Below are 17,081 nucleotides of genomic sequence, written 5' to 3' on the forward strand. Positions count from 1 at the left end.
ATGAAGACTTTTTTTAACAAAAAATCTAAAATACTGTGGCAAAAATGGGAGTGAACCTCATTAGATTCTTCTTTAGGAACAATGCGTGATACAAACATGTGCAGAAAGAGTAATTTAATGTCACAAAGCTATGTTAACTGAGCACACCATCAAAGGCTTTCCATTTCCTGCAAATCATGAGCCAGCTTATCTAAAATATGAGTTTTACACCTTCAATAGCAGATGTTAATATAGGTATAATGTAATTGAATTTATGTCAGTTATCATGGTGATGAACATTAAGTGAGAATTACTAATTTGCCTACAGTGACAGTAAAACAGATTCAACCTAAACCTTTCAGCGCTTCTTTATTTTCCATAAGCGCACATCTGTGCTGGAGAGGAGCCCGAGGAGGAAAGTCAGAGGCAGTTAAGACTCACTGGCAGAACTCACTCAACAGATCAAAGTGTGAGGCTTTGTCCAGTGTGAGAACAGTGTGTGAAAATGGTGCTGGGGACTGGCAGACTCAGCTCTTTCCCTCAGCATTGGGTTAATGCAGTTGTGCCACTAAACCTGTCAGAGCCTCTAACAGTAGGGCAGATTCACAGCTGCTAGCTTTAAAATGCTATTACTGTTGCAACACTCAACAGCAACATGGCAGACACAAACACAGAGGGATTTGTAAACCTGATATCCACTCAACATTAAGCTATGTTTTCCCATTGTGGACAATGTTAAACCAAGTCTTTTCAATTTCTCCCTAATAAAGGTGAATGCTGAATGTCAGTGTTACTTAATAATTCAGTCGGCCTATGCAATTTTATTCTCAAGAAGAATCAAAATGATCAAAAGTTTCAGTTGCTTGAGTTGTTTAACAAAAAAAGAATAACAAAATTACAACTGATTGAAGACGTCTGTGTGGCAGTACTGAATGATTTGTCTTTGCTGTAAAGATAAGAAGATTTGAAAACTATGTCATACTTTAATTTTAAGCCGTTTGACTTCACTCGCTGGTCGTCAAGAATACCATTCCAATTTAAGAGGACCATTGTATGGCCACATAGCCATGTCCAAAACAAGCATACAATAAGAAATAATTATTATGACGCAAAAAGAAGCCGCATCAGACATAGCCAAAAGCATTTTTCTCCTAGCAGCATTTCTTTTTTGAATCCATTATGTTCTGATTCAGAAACTCTCACAGGGGAAGACAAAGAAGATGTACTTTGTTCAGTGCAATGTAGGCCAAAATGCTTAGAGCAGGGGTCAAGCCACACAGAGTATTATTTGATAAACTCTGGAAGAGAATCAGAGAAAACCACCAAACCTAGACTTGTCTAGTGGGGTAGCGCTATTACATGCAGAACAAACAAACAAATCCATGAGTGAGCACAAATAATTACAATATTGCATTATGTAAAAAAAAAAAAAACTTCCGTTTTGTATGGCTGTCTCCTTAAGGATTTGTGGTTAGCAGTATAATTGTTTCTCTAAATAATTTAAACATTTTAATGGTAATTAGCTTATTCTTGCCAATAAAACCCTGAATTTATATAAGTTTGCAGTTCTTCAAATTAAAAACCTTGATGAACATAACCAAAAACTACTTTTGCTCTATTAGATCCTAATTATATTAGTTATCCCATAGAAAGCTCAGATTTATTTACAATTTCAAGGCTTTCAAACACAAAGATTGAAGCTCGAAAGCTGTGAAATCACAAAATAGAATAATCACTCATCACTAATCCTAACAAGGTTTAGTTATAGTTATAGTATCAAAGTATCCATATTTTGTTAGATTTAAGTAGTTGCTAATTCTGCTAACCTTCAAACTGTAGCCTGTAATCTATGAAAAATACACTCATCACTGAAAAATCAGTTTTAAACGTTGCGAAATAACCCGGACATGAAACCCGTGCAACCGTATGCCTGTTACCATTGAAAGCAAAGTTTTGCAACCTTGTTTTGTATCCATTAGGCCTCCCATGGCCTCATTTCCAGAGTACTTCTCAAAAGTGCTTCATGTTGCTTGGTTACAGATTTATCTTTTTTTGTTGTTAGATCGTAAATAACTGAGCTGCCACTGACAGCCAGGATCAGTTTCTCCTTCATTATTCATTGTGCAGGTATGGTTAAATGGTTCAGCAACTTATGGTTGAAAGTGTTTATGTCACAAGCTATTTCTTCGCAGTGCAAGCATAAAAAAGGATTAGAAAGAAAACCCTTCTGAGATCGAGCCGCCAGAGAGTCACCAACACTGAACTTTAACGTTTTTGCGTAGAAAATGGAATCTGTGAACATGAATCCCTATTATTAGAGATATGACCAGCATTTAATGTTATCTTACCGTGGAAAATATAATATAAAAAGTTGATTTAAAGATTTCACAATGTTTTGTCTTTCCTAGTAAAGCAGTACCCCTTGATCACCAGCATTATCTTCAGGTAATCTCAACAAGTACTGTATGCCAGCGGTCTCCAACCTTTTTTGAGCGGTTTATGCCCGACAATATTTTCACGTACCGGCCTTTAAGGTGTCGTGGATAAATACAACAAAATATAACCAGTACCGGTACCGAAAAGTTTTATTCATAACACACGTGAAAAGACCCAGGAAAACCGAGTTAACGATAAAAACGATAACAAAATAACACTAAAAACCAATAAAAAACCCTGAAAACCATACATTTCACACCAAACGGCTAATGGACCGGTACTGGTCCGTGGCCCAGGGGTTGTGGACCACTGCTATATGCTATACATTTGTAAATTAGCATCTTGTCTACACTGGCCACATAAAATAAGCAGCATGTTAGGAGGAGTATTCATCATTGTTCAATTTATTGCCTACATTGGAAGGATTTAGTCATCAAACTGCTGTGGGCATAAACTCAGTGCTTACAGCTCACAAGAAAAACAGTGATGTTACACATTTAAGACAGAAAAAAAAATGTGTTGAAAATAGAGCAGGCAGTAAAATGATCCCTGTGGCAGTAGTTTGTGCTACATTTTTATTAAACAGTCTTAGTTAATGGGCACCAAGGCCTCTTTGAAAGTAGATTAGTATGAGTTAGGAATAGACCAAGCAACAGACTTCACTTAATGTTAATCACTGGATCAGTCTGGGTGTTATATTAAGTAAAACGCCCAACTCAGCATCTGTATTGATTCCTATTGTAAAAATATAATAAAAGACATTCCAGTTGTCTTCAGCACATTTTGCATTTATATGTAGGACTATTTACCCACCATCAGAGAGTATTAAATGAAATGAACATTTTTGAGCTGAATAATGTTGGAAGCAGTGAGACTCATTATTTTCTTTGACTTAATGGTAGTTCTTTTTCTAATCTGTTGTGCAGTGTCAAGAGCTGATTTCTATTAGCTAGAAGTAAGTGAAAAAGTCGTTTATTGTTGCCATGGAAAACTGTGTGTTTTGATCAACGGGATTCTGTTCCAGTAATGTACTAACAATTCTAAATCAAGGAAATCACAGTGATCAAAAATATTTGGAGACTAGATGCCCTTTGCAAAAATGCAACAAGAACGTTGTAACTATTGAGTGCATTACCAGTGTTGTTAATATATAAAGTTAGCGAGTACATGAAACAACAAAAGACTGAAAACACAAGGTGATGCAGAACATGTAATAGAGCCTGCATTTCACTTTTTATTTGTACACAAGACCAATAAATGACTGTCTTATTGAATCGATGCTGACATGGGATGCTAAATGATTGTTTTGAAAATTTAAAAATAGATAAATAAATAAACTACTTTTCTCAATGTTTGAAGCCATCCATTTTCTTTATGTATATTTCAGGGTTGCAGGTGGATTAGAGATGAGGACACATTGCCAGTGAATCACTAGATGTGTTTTAAACCAATGGGAGCAATTAGTTGATTTACAAAAATAATTCTGTAAATCGTTGACCTTGGCTTTTTTTTTTGGAGAAGAGAAGATGTTTTATGTACCTTGTTGAAATGTTGTTCTGATGCCTTTCTTTGTCAGTGTAAATAACTTTGAGTAGTCTCAGTGTTTTGTATGAGATATGTATATAAAAAATGCCTTTATTTTAATCTTTTATTTATTTCTATTATGAAATGTAGTATGATATTACTCCCTGTGCAAACACAGGAGCAATACTACAATGCCTCTTCACTTTTCTTGTATGCTTGTTTAAAGATGATCTGAAAAATGGACAGAATTAATGTTGTAAAACGTCACACTGAACCTTCACACAGTAATTACAGCAGTTAATTAAATAACTTGATTTTGTGATACACCTCATAACCTCAACAGATAGTTTATACTTGTTATTGCACAGGTGTAATAATGCCTGTACAAAATGTATGAATGAATGAATGAAAAAGTAAATGGCTGCTTTATCAACTGACATTTATATAGCCTCAAACAGTTGGACTTTGCTTTACCAACAAGGTCCAGAAACTTACACTGGATACAGATGAAACCATAGTGTCTCACTCTTCACTTCACTTTCATACGTACAGTTGAGATAGTAGAGACAGAAAACAACTACAGGAGGACAGCTCTTTAGAAAACGCCGATCAGATTTCAGACCACCACATATTTTAAATAAATCAAGAGTTTCTACAGACAAAAACATGGCTGTGTCATGGGCTCCCCAGTGTCCATCATTGTAGCCAACCTTTACATTAGGGAAGTGGAAAGTAAAGCTCGGCTCTTTAAAAGGAACCCAGCCACACACTCAGACAAAAAATGCTTCATCCTGAGGACAAAACTCCCAAACACAAACTAAAGAATGAAATTTATGCTGTGCTGTGCAGTGATGAGTGCTCAGACTTCTACAATGGACAAACCAAAGAGCCACTTCATAAACGCATGCAGCAACATCGAAGAACCTCCTTGACAAGACTCAGCTGTACATCTGCACCTAAAGGATAAAAGTCACTCTTTTGAGGATGCTAATGTTCACATTTTGGATAGAGAAGATAGATGTTTGAAAGAGGAGTTAAAGAATCAATCTACGTCCACTGTGAACGACCACCTTTGAACAGACAGTATGGCTTACGACACCAACTGTCTGCCACCTATAATCCAGGTTTCAGATCCCTTCCTCACATCTTGCACCAGACGATCTCAGTAAGTCACATGATAGGGTGAGGCAAGGTATTACAGTGGTTTCACCCAAAACCCCAAACCTCTGATGAGCCACATGATAAATAGTGTGGACAACTCCCATGACGACTTAAAAAACTGGGACTCTCCATCATTTAGTCTTAGAACTGAAGAAGCTTCTCAGATAAGAGGCAAAAGTCCAGTCTTTATTCTTTTCAAGCTCCTTAGATTACCATGACCTGGATGACTGAGAATCTACACAGACATATTGCCACTAATTCAAATATGTTTCTGTTAAACCTCTAGCTATGGAATGCTGCATAGCTGCATGCATATATGCAGATAATACTTTTAAGTGGAAGCTGCTGATGCCCATGAAAGGGTTAAGTGCATGCTGCCTCTAGCTCTGACGTGACAGCATTACTGTTAGCGATGGGGCAGGACAGCCTCTATCAGGAGGGAAGCAGCAGGCATTACCACGGACAGGTATCACTACAGCAAGGATGAATGAGGACAAGAATGAAGGTGGATATTAACATATCCTCTCATTACCATATTAACAGTGTGCATGAAAATGTGGCTCAAGCACTTACCTCAATTAAATTATAGTTGAATTCCAAGGTCACTGCTACATTACCTTTGATCCTATGAACAGTCTAAATAATTCTGTTTTCCAAAGCACAAAAGTGATATATATTCACTTTAAAAGGGGTCAGCTGTGAGAGTGCTATTTTATCCATTTGAATAAAGGAGTCTTTTTTGTGACAATGTTTGTTCTTTTTCATAATTTCATTCACTTTATGCTTCTGCTAAGAGCAGGGTTGTGTAAGCTAAGATGCTGTCTATCAGTGTATGCAGAAACATTTGATGTTTCATCAGTTTGACTGCATAGTCTGTGCCACAGACCCCACTACATCCTTTGCTGTTTTGAATTGAGTTTAACAGATGGGGTAGATGAGTCTAGGTTAACATATGCTAAGACAGGATGCTAAATCCCATACGTGTACAGAGGCACACTGTTTACATAATATTCTAAGGGGAGTTGTGAACCACATACTCCATGCTGCTTAATATACACTCCACAATTTCCACATTACTGGGCACGCAAACAGCTTACTTTAATCTCTGAGTCATAAAGTGTATAAATAAAGCATGAGTATTAACAAGAAGACGGGGTTAAAAAGTTCAGCTACCGTTCATTGAAACGCTAGAAAGGGCAGGATGTGCGATTACAACTTTTAACGTGTCATGACTGTTGGTACCAGACTTTCAAAAAATAGCGAATCTTCAGGGATTTTGGCAGATTGTGGTGTGTAAAACTGAGGATAGCGTGGCAAATTGCACTGAATATTGCACCATCAGAACACAATGGTGAATAAAATTATTTAGGTAATGTTTTTTTTTAAGCATGTCGAACCTTGAGTGCCTGCCATCATTTTCCTAAGCTTAGCATTCTTTTAAAACAAACGTTTGAAAGGGTGCTGAAAGCTGCTGCCCTTGTCGGGGTGAGGTGGAACATGTTTCTTCCAAAAATCTTTAAAACAAATTGTGCTACTTTGTGAATTATGGATCATTTATAAGATCTTGTGAGTCCTCTCAAAACTAGATACACTGTCTCGTCTGAACTGGTGTCTTGTTGAGGACATTGACATTAGTATCGTTGTTAAGCCTTGTGTGACATTTTTAACGTTTTTGTGAGCAAATTCATTTTCTACAAACAAACCTGAGTCACATCGGTAGTTGAAGGATAAATAGCAACTCTGGCTACAGGGCCACCTTTCTTTCAAACTTTCAGTTTGTGAGGGACAGCCAAGTGGGAAGCCAAAAAAAGCCAAAATAAGAAAAAACTAACAAAAACAAGTTAAAACAGCTCAACTGAGACGAGGGATAAACTGAGGCTGTCATTGTCCCTGTGTCTGCCCGGCCAGCCCTGCTAGGCTACATGTGTTTTTGTTTTGTTCTCGTTTCTCCTCCCTTCCTCTCCTGCATCACTCGGCCGGGGCGGAGCTCTCCTCGGGCTCCTGCCTTTGGCATGCACACCTGCCACTAATCACTCACCTGTAGCTTATCACTGTTTCTGGACACTACTAAAGGCAGCAGCTCAGAGCCTCTGGTCGCTGGAATATTGAATTACCACGTTAGTGTGAATCCCGGCTTATAGATTCGTGTCCAATATTGCGTACCTTTAGTGATTGCTTCCCTTCCTGTCTTCAGATTCCCGGACCCTTCCTGTTCCCTGCAGCTTGGAGGATTGAGCGTGAGTGATAGCTGAGAGCGAGAGCGGAGTGTGAGGAGCGGCTGAGACCCCGCGAGTGTGGAGCACCCGTCCCTTTCCCCATCAACTCGTGGACCCGTTGGAGCCCTTCCCCAAATCCCTCCCTTTGTAAATAGCACTTGGTGTTCAATAAAGTTAAAGATTGTAAACGTGACCCGCTGCTTACGCTTGAGTCCGACCCGCTAGCCCTGATAGAGGCGTCTTAAAACATAAGCTGAATAAGGTTTATTTTGAACTGTAACTCATGAAAAAATACTTTAATAGAATCCAGGAACAACAAGATATTCTAATTACTACAGTATACTGAATACAAACAGTTTTCTTTCAAATATTCAGTGAAATTACACATTTGCCAATGTGTTGCCACGATCAGCTGCCAGATTGAGGAATAGCTCGTCATAGTCATGACCATGAGCAATGTCAATTGAGTTGCACAGCTGGAGTTGTGTTAAACGTAAGGCGAAGTGACAGAAATGCTAATCAAGTATCAAAACTGACACTGCATTCCCATTGATGCACATCAGACCTTCAATGATTTATTAGTCAAAGTGAAAGCATGTATCACTGCGCTGAGTGGCTTATGGGTAAACACAGTTCTCACCTAGGTGCACTCCTCAGCAGTCCCTCCCCTCTGCTTTCTCTCAAGCATGAACAATACAGTCTACGAGGTCCACTGATAGCAAAGTTGAAGAATTACTTAAAAACAACAACGAACAAACAGGTGACTTACATGCAATCTATCTCAGCAGGTCCTTTAACAGTATACTAAAGGCCAATTATAAGAGTAGAAAGTAGAAGGTGGTGTGTGACTCTGCTTCAAATGGGTCTTCTGCTGAGTAAGCTCTGTTACTTTCTTCCTGCCTGACTCCCATTTCTTCTCTGTCCCCAGATCTAAGGGACGACAGAGAGCAGCAGCACAGCCCAATTATCAGACCGTTATTCATGATCCTTCATTTGGCTCCTCAATCGCTGCTCACCATATGACATTAATTTTACTCAGGATATTCCAGCTGGAGTCTTAGGGAACTGGAGGTGCAGAGGTTAAACACTCTACAGAGCAAGTGTGTTCTGGCATAAGAACCGAGAGGATGAGACATAAAACACAGCAAGTGCTGGCTTTTCCCTTACTGGATATTTTTTGCCTCATGGACAGAGAAAGAAAGTTGTCTGTTTGCTTTGCCTCTACTTTAGTCTTGCCAATTAATTCTGAATTTCTTTGTGAGTGGATTGCTGGAACAGGGCCTAGTTTGATGGATAAACAATGCTCCAGTGCATAATTTAGTTGAGCATGGAAGTGAAAACACGAGATCCATTCACTCTCTGTCTCCCAATTGTATTCTTAGCATACACTTACATTGACTGCAGAGTTGTAATGAGATTATTGTGATTGGACAACTGAAAAACAGATAATTGGCCAATGTTTTTTTTGTCACTAAAGTGTTTAAATCAACTGTTGGTAATTTTGAAACCTAAATATATCTATCGTCATGCATGCACCCCCTGTCTCCCCAAATGCAGAAAAGAATATCACATATAATGATAAATACTGGAATAATTGCATTCTACATAATTCATATATCTTAACATCTCAGAGAAAATCTGCTCTCTTAAAGCCGTTTCATTGCCTAACCTTTAAATTACTTTAGAATCATCTGTTCTATAGTGGGTTTGTACATTTTAAATGGCAAAGAACGAAAAAAGAAAGAATGGCTAATGATGCTGATTATTCAGCTGGGGGGGGCCAACATGTTTGAATTTCATTGAAAATCATCAGGAATCATATAGAAGTCCTCATGTTAACACACGGACACATACACACACAATCACACACCACACTTAAGCACACCATTTCTCTAAGGATCCCATTTGCATTAAGTTTCTACAGTTACTTTGATGGTGTTTATGTCTATTTTCAAGAACCCTTTCATTTATGTAATTAATGCAGAGCCTTTAATTACTTCAGCTTTATTTCAACGGGAGGTTGAAATTGACATTCGACCCAAGGCAAAATCAGAACGCCATAATTACATACATAAAAATATCTCTTCATCCACGAACAATAGTGTCCTATATTGTTATATTTTTCCTTCTTTCTATTAAAGGGAGGATTATGTGAACATGGTGTATGCTTTCCTCTGTTACAGGATGGACAGAGCTAGTTGCATAAGAGCAGCCTGCAGCAGTTTATGCTTTAACGTGAAGAGGGAAAAGGGGAGTACTTGGGAGATTAATGGTATATAAACAATACAAATTACTATAAGTATATAAATGGTGTCCAGTTTTTTCCTTTTGTTTGTATTTATTGATCTTCTATTACTTGTTTACACAGACCTTAATTTCACTTTTTCAAAATTTGCCAGAAATTTCTACTTAATATCATTTTTGAATGGTATGCTGGGCTTTATGGCCATAGCTAGAGCAAACACCAGCTCACTGAATAAATATGCATAACTCAGATCTAAGTTTGGGGAATTATGAACACCTTCAGTCATTAAGACATTTCTCATTTAAACAGGTGCCCTGTTTTCAGTCAGTTCTCTCCTTTACAGATACATAGCTTTGCTGATTTAAAGACAATTTGCATCCATGCTTCAAAGAAACTGACTGTGCAGGTAACAGAAGAATATATTTGGCATTGTTTACAGTTTCATCTCAAGACACACAAGGTTCGATCCCACATTTGCACTTGAATACAATGAAAGGTGTTTGCTGAGTGAAGTTTATTATACAGGGCCAAATCAAGATAAACACATGCTGACAACAATAATAATTCATCTGTCTTGGATGATAAATTAAATCTGATATGTATGTGCAGAAAGCAGGCTCCTGCAAAGGCAAATCTATTGCACGTCACAGTTTTCCAAACGTGATTCTTTTTTTCTTTTTTTTTTAAATCCCATTTTAGATTTCAAGGAGGCCAGTAAAGAAATCATATATTTGCACATACTGAGCTACATAGAAACAAATATACTGTCATGTGAGATTATATTCTCTCACTAAATTCATTTAGAAATCAAATAAGTTTATTTTAGTACATCAATTTTGGGCACTCGTTGGATTTTAAATGCAATATAGACTTAAGTATCCCATGGGGAATAACATCTTTAATTAATTCAGATATGGATCATTTCATGGTTTGGACTTGGGATTGAAGTATAAACGGATAACTGTTTGGCATTATACCTCCTGTGTAATAAAGATGGCCCCATTGCACTTCCAAATAGGTCCAATATGCAAGTGAGGAAATTCATAGTATGCCCTGATTTATTTGTTGTTATTAATGGGGCAGTGTTGAAGGAAGTGGTCTTTGGCTGCCAGCACAATATCTGAGCTCCAAGAGTGCATTAAATCAAGGCATTAGGGAATGCAGTAATCAAAAGGCCAGGCAAGTCAGTGAATCCACTCAGGAAATAAATAAATAACCAACCACAACACTAGTCCGGAAGAGGATAGACTCACACCCAGAGGCTTATCTCATGCATAAGACACCAACACAGTAGGCAGCCATGCAGCTGTTATGTGTCCATGTAAAACCCGTGTTAGGGTGTTCTTAAACACAGGATCAACAATCTATCAGGTTGATATTTGGCAGGGAAAATTCTGCACCATGCTAATCATTCTGTATTAGTGATAAAAAGTTTAGGAAAAAAAATACAGCTGAGACCGAGGAGCAGCTACCTAAACCATACTCCCTCAGAAGTCGATTGTTTTGTTAATAGTGTTACATCTTCACTCTGGTTATTTTGGTTCCTCTAAAAGAAAAAGCTTCAAATCAGAGGTGTTTGACTGCCTGTTATAACTCACAAGCTAAGTAGATAACCCATAAGCTGGAGGAGAAAAATGGAGTTTCACTCATTTAGAAGAGTGTTGTTTGGCTGGGAAAAAATATTTTTTTCTCTCTAAAACAAGAATAACCCTAGATTTCTGTACAGCAATGTAGTCAGGGTGGAAAAGAGTCAGAGTTCTGTTAAACTGAGTATTCATCTCATTTTAAAGTCTTTAACTAGTAAAGAAAATTTACATTTTCACCATTAGAGATAGAAATTATGCGCATGGCACAGATATATTGTGTATAGCAATGTTTAAATCTGCTGATATTTATTTAAAATCTTTCTCACACATTGATGGTTCTGAGTTCAGTTCAGTAATTACTTCATGTCCCATTCCTAGGAAACAGCAAAGAAGTCCTACCATTAATTAATGCTTCAGCATTAAATATTTATCTTTATTAATGGGTTATTATTATGGGCACATGCTTTTAAGATGGTGGCAATTAAAGCATTACTTAAAAAGCCTTTACTTGACCCAGGTGTTTTGGCTAATTATAGACTGATTTTTAATCTTCCTTTTATTTCAAAAAGTCTTGTAAGAGCAGTTTTAAAACAGCTAACTAATCATCTGTAGAGGAGTGATTTATTTGAAGAATCCCAGTCAGGTTTCTCAATTCATTACAGTATAGATACAGCACTAGCGAAGGTTAGTGATGGCTTATTATGGCCTCTGAGAGTGGAATCTCAGAGCGTTTTTTTATCCTGTTAAAATTCATTGATTACAGGTTGCACTATAGTATTTTGCTATAGAATTATAGCATACCGCAGGTATTAGGAACACAGGAGTAAGACATGCTGTGGAAGAGAACTATAGCTTAATAATAACTAATGATAAAATGCAGAGCGTATAAGTGTATAAACATATAGGGAGTGAAAACCAAAAAAAAAAAAAAAAAGGTGAGTGAAGAGGAAACACTCAGTTGGATTTATTAAGTTTTTATCAGGTTGTTCTAAAAGTTCCTTAAATAGCCTTCAGTAATGGCAGTAATCCCCCTTTTCTACTAGTACCTACTTTGATTTTCATGAAGGAGATGCTATCATAACTCATCGAGTAACACCAGTGACTAGCCAATCGGTGGCATGCAGTCTGTTGACTTCACATTTTGAGATTCTGCTTAGAACCCAAGCTGAGTAGGTACGAAAAAGTACCTGGTGCCAGGTACCTAAAGGAAAACCATAAAAACCAAGCCAAGGCGTAACTAGCCGACTAGGTACTAGTGGAAAAGGACTTTAAGAGTTCAGACAGGGAGTAGAAAGGGAAACCACATTTCTCCCATATATATATAGCTTTTCTTTACTAGCTACCTGTAAATCCAGATTTATTTAAAAGCCTACTTATCACTTATAAGGTCTTGACCTATCATATCTTAAGAACTCTTAGTACCATATTGTATTAAGAATAGCCTTAAAACTTTGATGAAGCTTGGTGATGCTAAACCATACCTTTGTTATGTTGCAATAGGCTTAGACTGCTGGGGATTGTCATGATGCAAGCATTTTTTTCTTCACTCTTTTTCCACTGTCTATGCATTTATACACCACCGTTGCATCTATTTTAATTAATTTTAAACCCTAGTTCCCTCCCATGTCTTAACTTTGTCCTATCTACCTCTGCTCTCTTCTGTTTTCCCTTACCTCCAATTTGTCAGAGGGATGCCCCTCCCTGAGCCTAGTTTCTTCCTGTTAAACAGTTTTTTTTTCTTCCCATTGTCACTAAGTGCTTACTCAGAGGGGGTTATCCAATTGTTGGAGTTTTCCCTCTAATATCCCAGTGTCTTTTCCCTATGAAATAAATTGCCTTGAGGTGGCAGTTATCATCATTTCTAAATAAAACTGAAGTCAGTTTAATTGGCAGGCTTCATAAACCAAAATATTTAAATTTGATGTTATGGTGATGAACACAGCAGCTTAAAACAGCAGCTTTATGAAATTCCTCAGTTATAAAATCATACAAGGTCTTGGTTACAATAAGTAGGACTGTTGCATAGCATTGCCAGCGTGAAGAGAATCTAATTAATCTGAAATGCTTGTTAAGCTTGCTGAACAAGTTACATCTGGCTAGGACAGTCAGCAATGTTTCAGATATTTCAATCACATTGAATTATAAGAAATTAAAGTAAACTATTAAGATATTAGACAGGCACAGTCTAGGTAGTTATTAAAATTAAAACTGGACATCACTCCAGTTACCATAGAGTATAGTATAACTATAGTAACCATCTTTTGTTTGTTTGTCTGTTTGTTTGTTTTTTAAATTTAGTATTGAAATGGAATGAGTTCTGAATGAGTTTTGAATTCCAATCAGTGCAAACCTTTGGTAATACTTGGCTATCAACACAGACACAGATGCCTTCAGATTTCACATTTCTTAGTTCTTCGAAGTGTGCTTGAAGTCGATCCAAAGGGTAGTTAGTGAATTATAACATAGAGTGTCTGTGGATGAGTCCACCTGTTCGCAAAAAATTGGCAGGTATAAAAATATCCACTAGGAAAAAAAATGACCAGCTTTACATCTCTCTGACTCAGAACCTCATAGAAGGATGTTACTACTACAGCTGGAGCTTGTAATATCTCCACTGAACAGTATGGAGATCATAAGGTGACACTGATATAGGAGAACAGTGTTAAAGAACATGATGATACACCACCATCAACTATGACAAATACATTCACTGGATCAAGTGTGAAATATGTGGCAAAACTTACAAAAAACTCAATGCTCGAACTGTACCACAAAACTAATAAAACCCACTATCACAATCATGAAAGCTAATTAACTCAGCCATACCATTGCAATATAAATTATGGATCTTTAACAGGTTGAAAGCTGGGATCGAGAAAGCCCTAAAAGATGTTACTCATTCATTAGGATGCTGTGATATACAAGTGCTAGATGGAAAAGAAATAGTAGAAATACAAGGCTTTAGAATTCACCAAACAAAAGTCTCACAGCTCTGGCTGTTAGGCTAGTGGGACACAGAAGAGAAGCAGAGGCCAAGAAAATAAATAGCCTGGCATGAAGAGCTGGGCAGCAACAGGACCTAACATGATCCACTCCTGCTGGCTGAAGAAGGTGACATGATCACCTGGCAGCACAAGGAAGTGTGCTTTCCCACCCAGCCTGGCTAAGAAAGACCAAGTTTTTTCCATGAAGAATCCTCACAAAGGTACAACACCTTCAACATACTGAGTGATAGCCTGCCACTCCACAACATGACGGCTTCTGTTAAGTAACACAGGAAGCAACACTGAGTAAACACAGGGATTAGAGCGTGAACAAAGCTCAGAAGGGCATTGGAAACAACAGGATCAGGGTTAGAAAACCAGCTACTGCTCAGTAAAGTAATCACCCAAGAGTCTGACTTGGCAAACTAACCTATACACTTCCTGAACTAACTACAAATAAGTCTATGACTTAGGTTTACTAACAACCACAACTGTTCTGCATTGGCATAAGCCCTCTCAGCCACATCAAGATCAAGAGTGGGCATCGATACACAATCATTCACCTCAGCAATATCCAAAATATTCAAACAGGAAAAGTGCACTGAATCTTTTTATGTCTGAATTATGGGGGCAAAACTGATCATAATATCTAACATATAGTCTTATCTTTGGTCAAAGAGGTTAACCTCCCTCTGGCCAAACAGTTCTTTGTCTTTCATGGCCAAAATATTTTGAAGTTGAATCAAAATTGTATGTAAGTTGTATGAAAATTTAGATAAACTAAATTTAATTCAACGGTGCTACTGGACCACGTGGCCTCCCCTACAAGACAATGTATGCAACTTCACTACAAAAGCTTTGCAGAATGGCTTTAGTAACATGACAAAGACTTCAGGGCATTTGCCTGGCCTCAAATCCTAGTATTGGAACAAGTCTGATCTACTGCTTCATGTGGAAGCCCACAACGCAACATAACCATAACCAGAATCAAAATAGATTCAAAGTACTCATGTTTGACCACAGATAACTCCAGAAGTCCCACTTGGTGGATCTGAGATGTTCTAAATGCACATGAAGGACCTGCCCAAAAGAACATTGGTGATTTAAATATTGTTGTGGTTTGGTATAAAGGTGTTTGCTAAAAAGAAGTCAATAATATGTGTAATATGTCAGATTTCACTCTTGGTTCACACATGAACTGCAGGATATAGGCATACAAAGACACAAAAATGCATAGCAAACAGACCTAATTACAGAACTTGGCTGTGATTTTCTTTTACATGTTCACAGCTCTGAGACCTAACTTTTTTTGTTCTTCTTTTTAAATGGTATCAAAACAATGGGAGGTTTGGCGATTACATTCATTTTCACTGCACGATTTCTCTGGCAACTTTCAAAAACTGGCAGAACATGCGGTGGACATTGTTGTGCTTTTCAGTGTTAGAGCTTTCAAAAGTCAAATGAAAGAGAAAAAAAAAAACTAAGGAAACAAAAAGCAAAGATTTTATGGAGAAAAAGACCTGTGCCTGCCTCTGTGGTTTAGCACTTACACAGGGCAGGGGGCAAAGCCTGTCTGATGTCAAAGTGTCTGTGCAACCCACTGTCTCATTATCCATTTGAATAATTTGCCACTGCACCTCTACAGACATTTCTCTGTGAAGTAAAGAATGACAAGTCTCAATAAAATGAATTAAAATTGGTCTTTCATTTATATAAAAAAATCTAATACTAAGTGACATTTTTAAAAGAAAAACATTCACTGGCATGGACGATAGTAATTAGAGTTGATGGTTCTGGAAGTAGCTGAGTTTTTAAGGCAGTACTTCTCTTTCCAAGCCCTCTGCACCTAGAGGCCTGCTGGTTTTCACTTTGAAGATGTAATCAGGAAGTGTTTTACACCTGGAATGCCAGGTGAGGGAAATTACATGCAATCAACTAGCTAGCAGGATAGAAAGAGTGGTTTGTGTCCTTTGAGTTGTATTCAGTGTTGTCCATGAGATCACAAATAGTTTTACATTGAAAATGTGCTGTGTATTGAACATTCTGTTACTAGATGTTTTAGCATTTTACACTTTCATATGATTTGTTTTGAGTTTAGATGTTCCAAAAAATATAAATACAGACACCCCAAATAGATAATACATATATATGAAGTATAACAATAACATTTGTTAATGACATCCAAACATTATTAGATACGGATTAAAATATTCTCACGTACAAAGATGTTTTTTTGGTTTTTTTAAATGCTCTCTTGGTAAGAGATGATCACTAAACACTGACACCATGAAATAACATGAAGAAACATATGCACATTACAACCAGGGAGAATTATGGTATATATTATTAGACTCAAGGTGTGAAATCCCTTCCTCTGGCATTGCTCCATTGCTTAACTAATTATCATGGCACATTAATTTTCTAAACCCCGAAGCCTTTGTTGAGTTTACCCAGTGTGCAGAGCATGCATGTTTATTCCTGTAAAAATGAGGTGTACTACAAAACCGATTAGGAAAAAAAAAACCCTATTTGCACAGGGCAGAGACAACACAGAGCTAGCAGCTGTTAGTACTGCTTCATTTGTATTCTGCAGATTGTATCAGAAATTTGGAAAATGTTAATTGGAGACAATGTGTTAAGAGGGAGATCTGGTCTGACATGTAGCCACCATAATGGTATTAAGGATAGATTAATTATTTTAATACACCCAAGGCAAAAAAAAAAAGAGAATGCCTTCCTCAATCCATAGAAATACCTAACAGATGAAAAAGATAGCAGTGAATGCTAAACATTTACTTGTAAAAAATATGCTGAAGTGCCTTTCAGTTTACAAACTGAAATCAAAAGACGCAACTTCACATCATCCAACAGTGGACATGTTGACAAAGCCCTCATTTATTATAGATTCCCAGCCCAGCATGCATGGCCCCAGTGTGACGCTGATTAGAAG

General features: G+C 37.5%; 1 protein-coding gene and 1 long non-coding RNA gene across 2 annotated transcripts in view; one reads left to right on the forward strand and one right to left on the reverse strand.

Moving 5' to 3' along the window:
- The window catches only part of hs3st4 (heparan sulfate (glucosamine) 3-O-sulfotransferase 4), an 89,468-nt gene that overhangs the window by 51,666 nt on the left and 20,721 nt on the right, over positions 1-17,081 (reverse strand). The gene's annotated exons all lie outside the window — the stretch shown is intronic.
- Positions 7,223-9,122, forward strand: LOC146519793 (uncharacterized). The gene is made up of 2 exons (XR_014873680.1): positions 7,223-8,076; positions 8,245-9,122. It is a non-coding gene; the product is annotated as an uncharacterized LOC146519793 (long non-coding RNA).

This window comes from Neolamprologus multifasciatus, chromosome 4, assembly GCF_963576455.1.
Source record: "Neolamprologus multifasciatus chromosome 4, fNeoMul1.2, whole genome shotgun sequence".
Lineage (NCBI taxonomy): Eukaryota > Metazoa > Chordata > Actinopteri > Cichliformes > Cichlidae > Neolamprologus > Neolamprologus multifasciatus.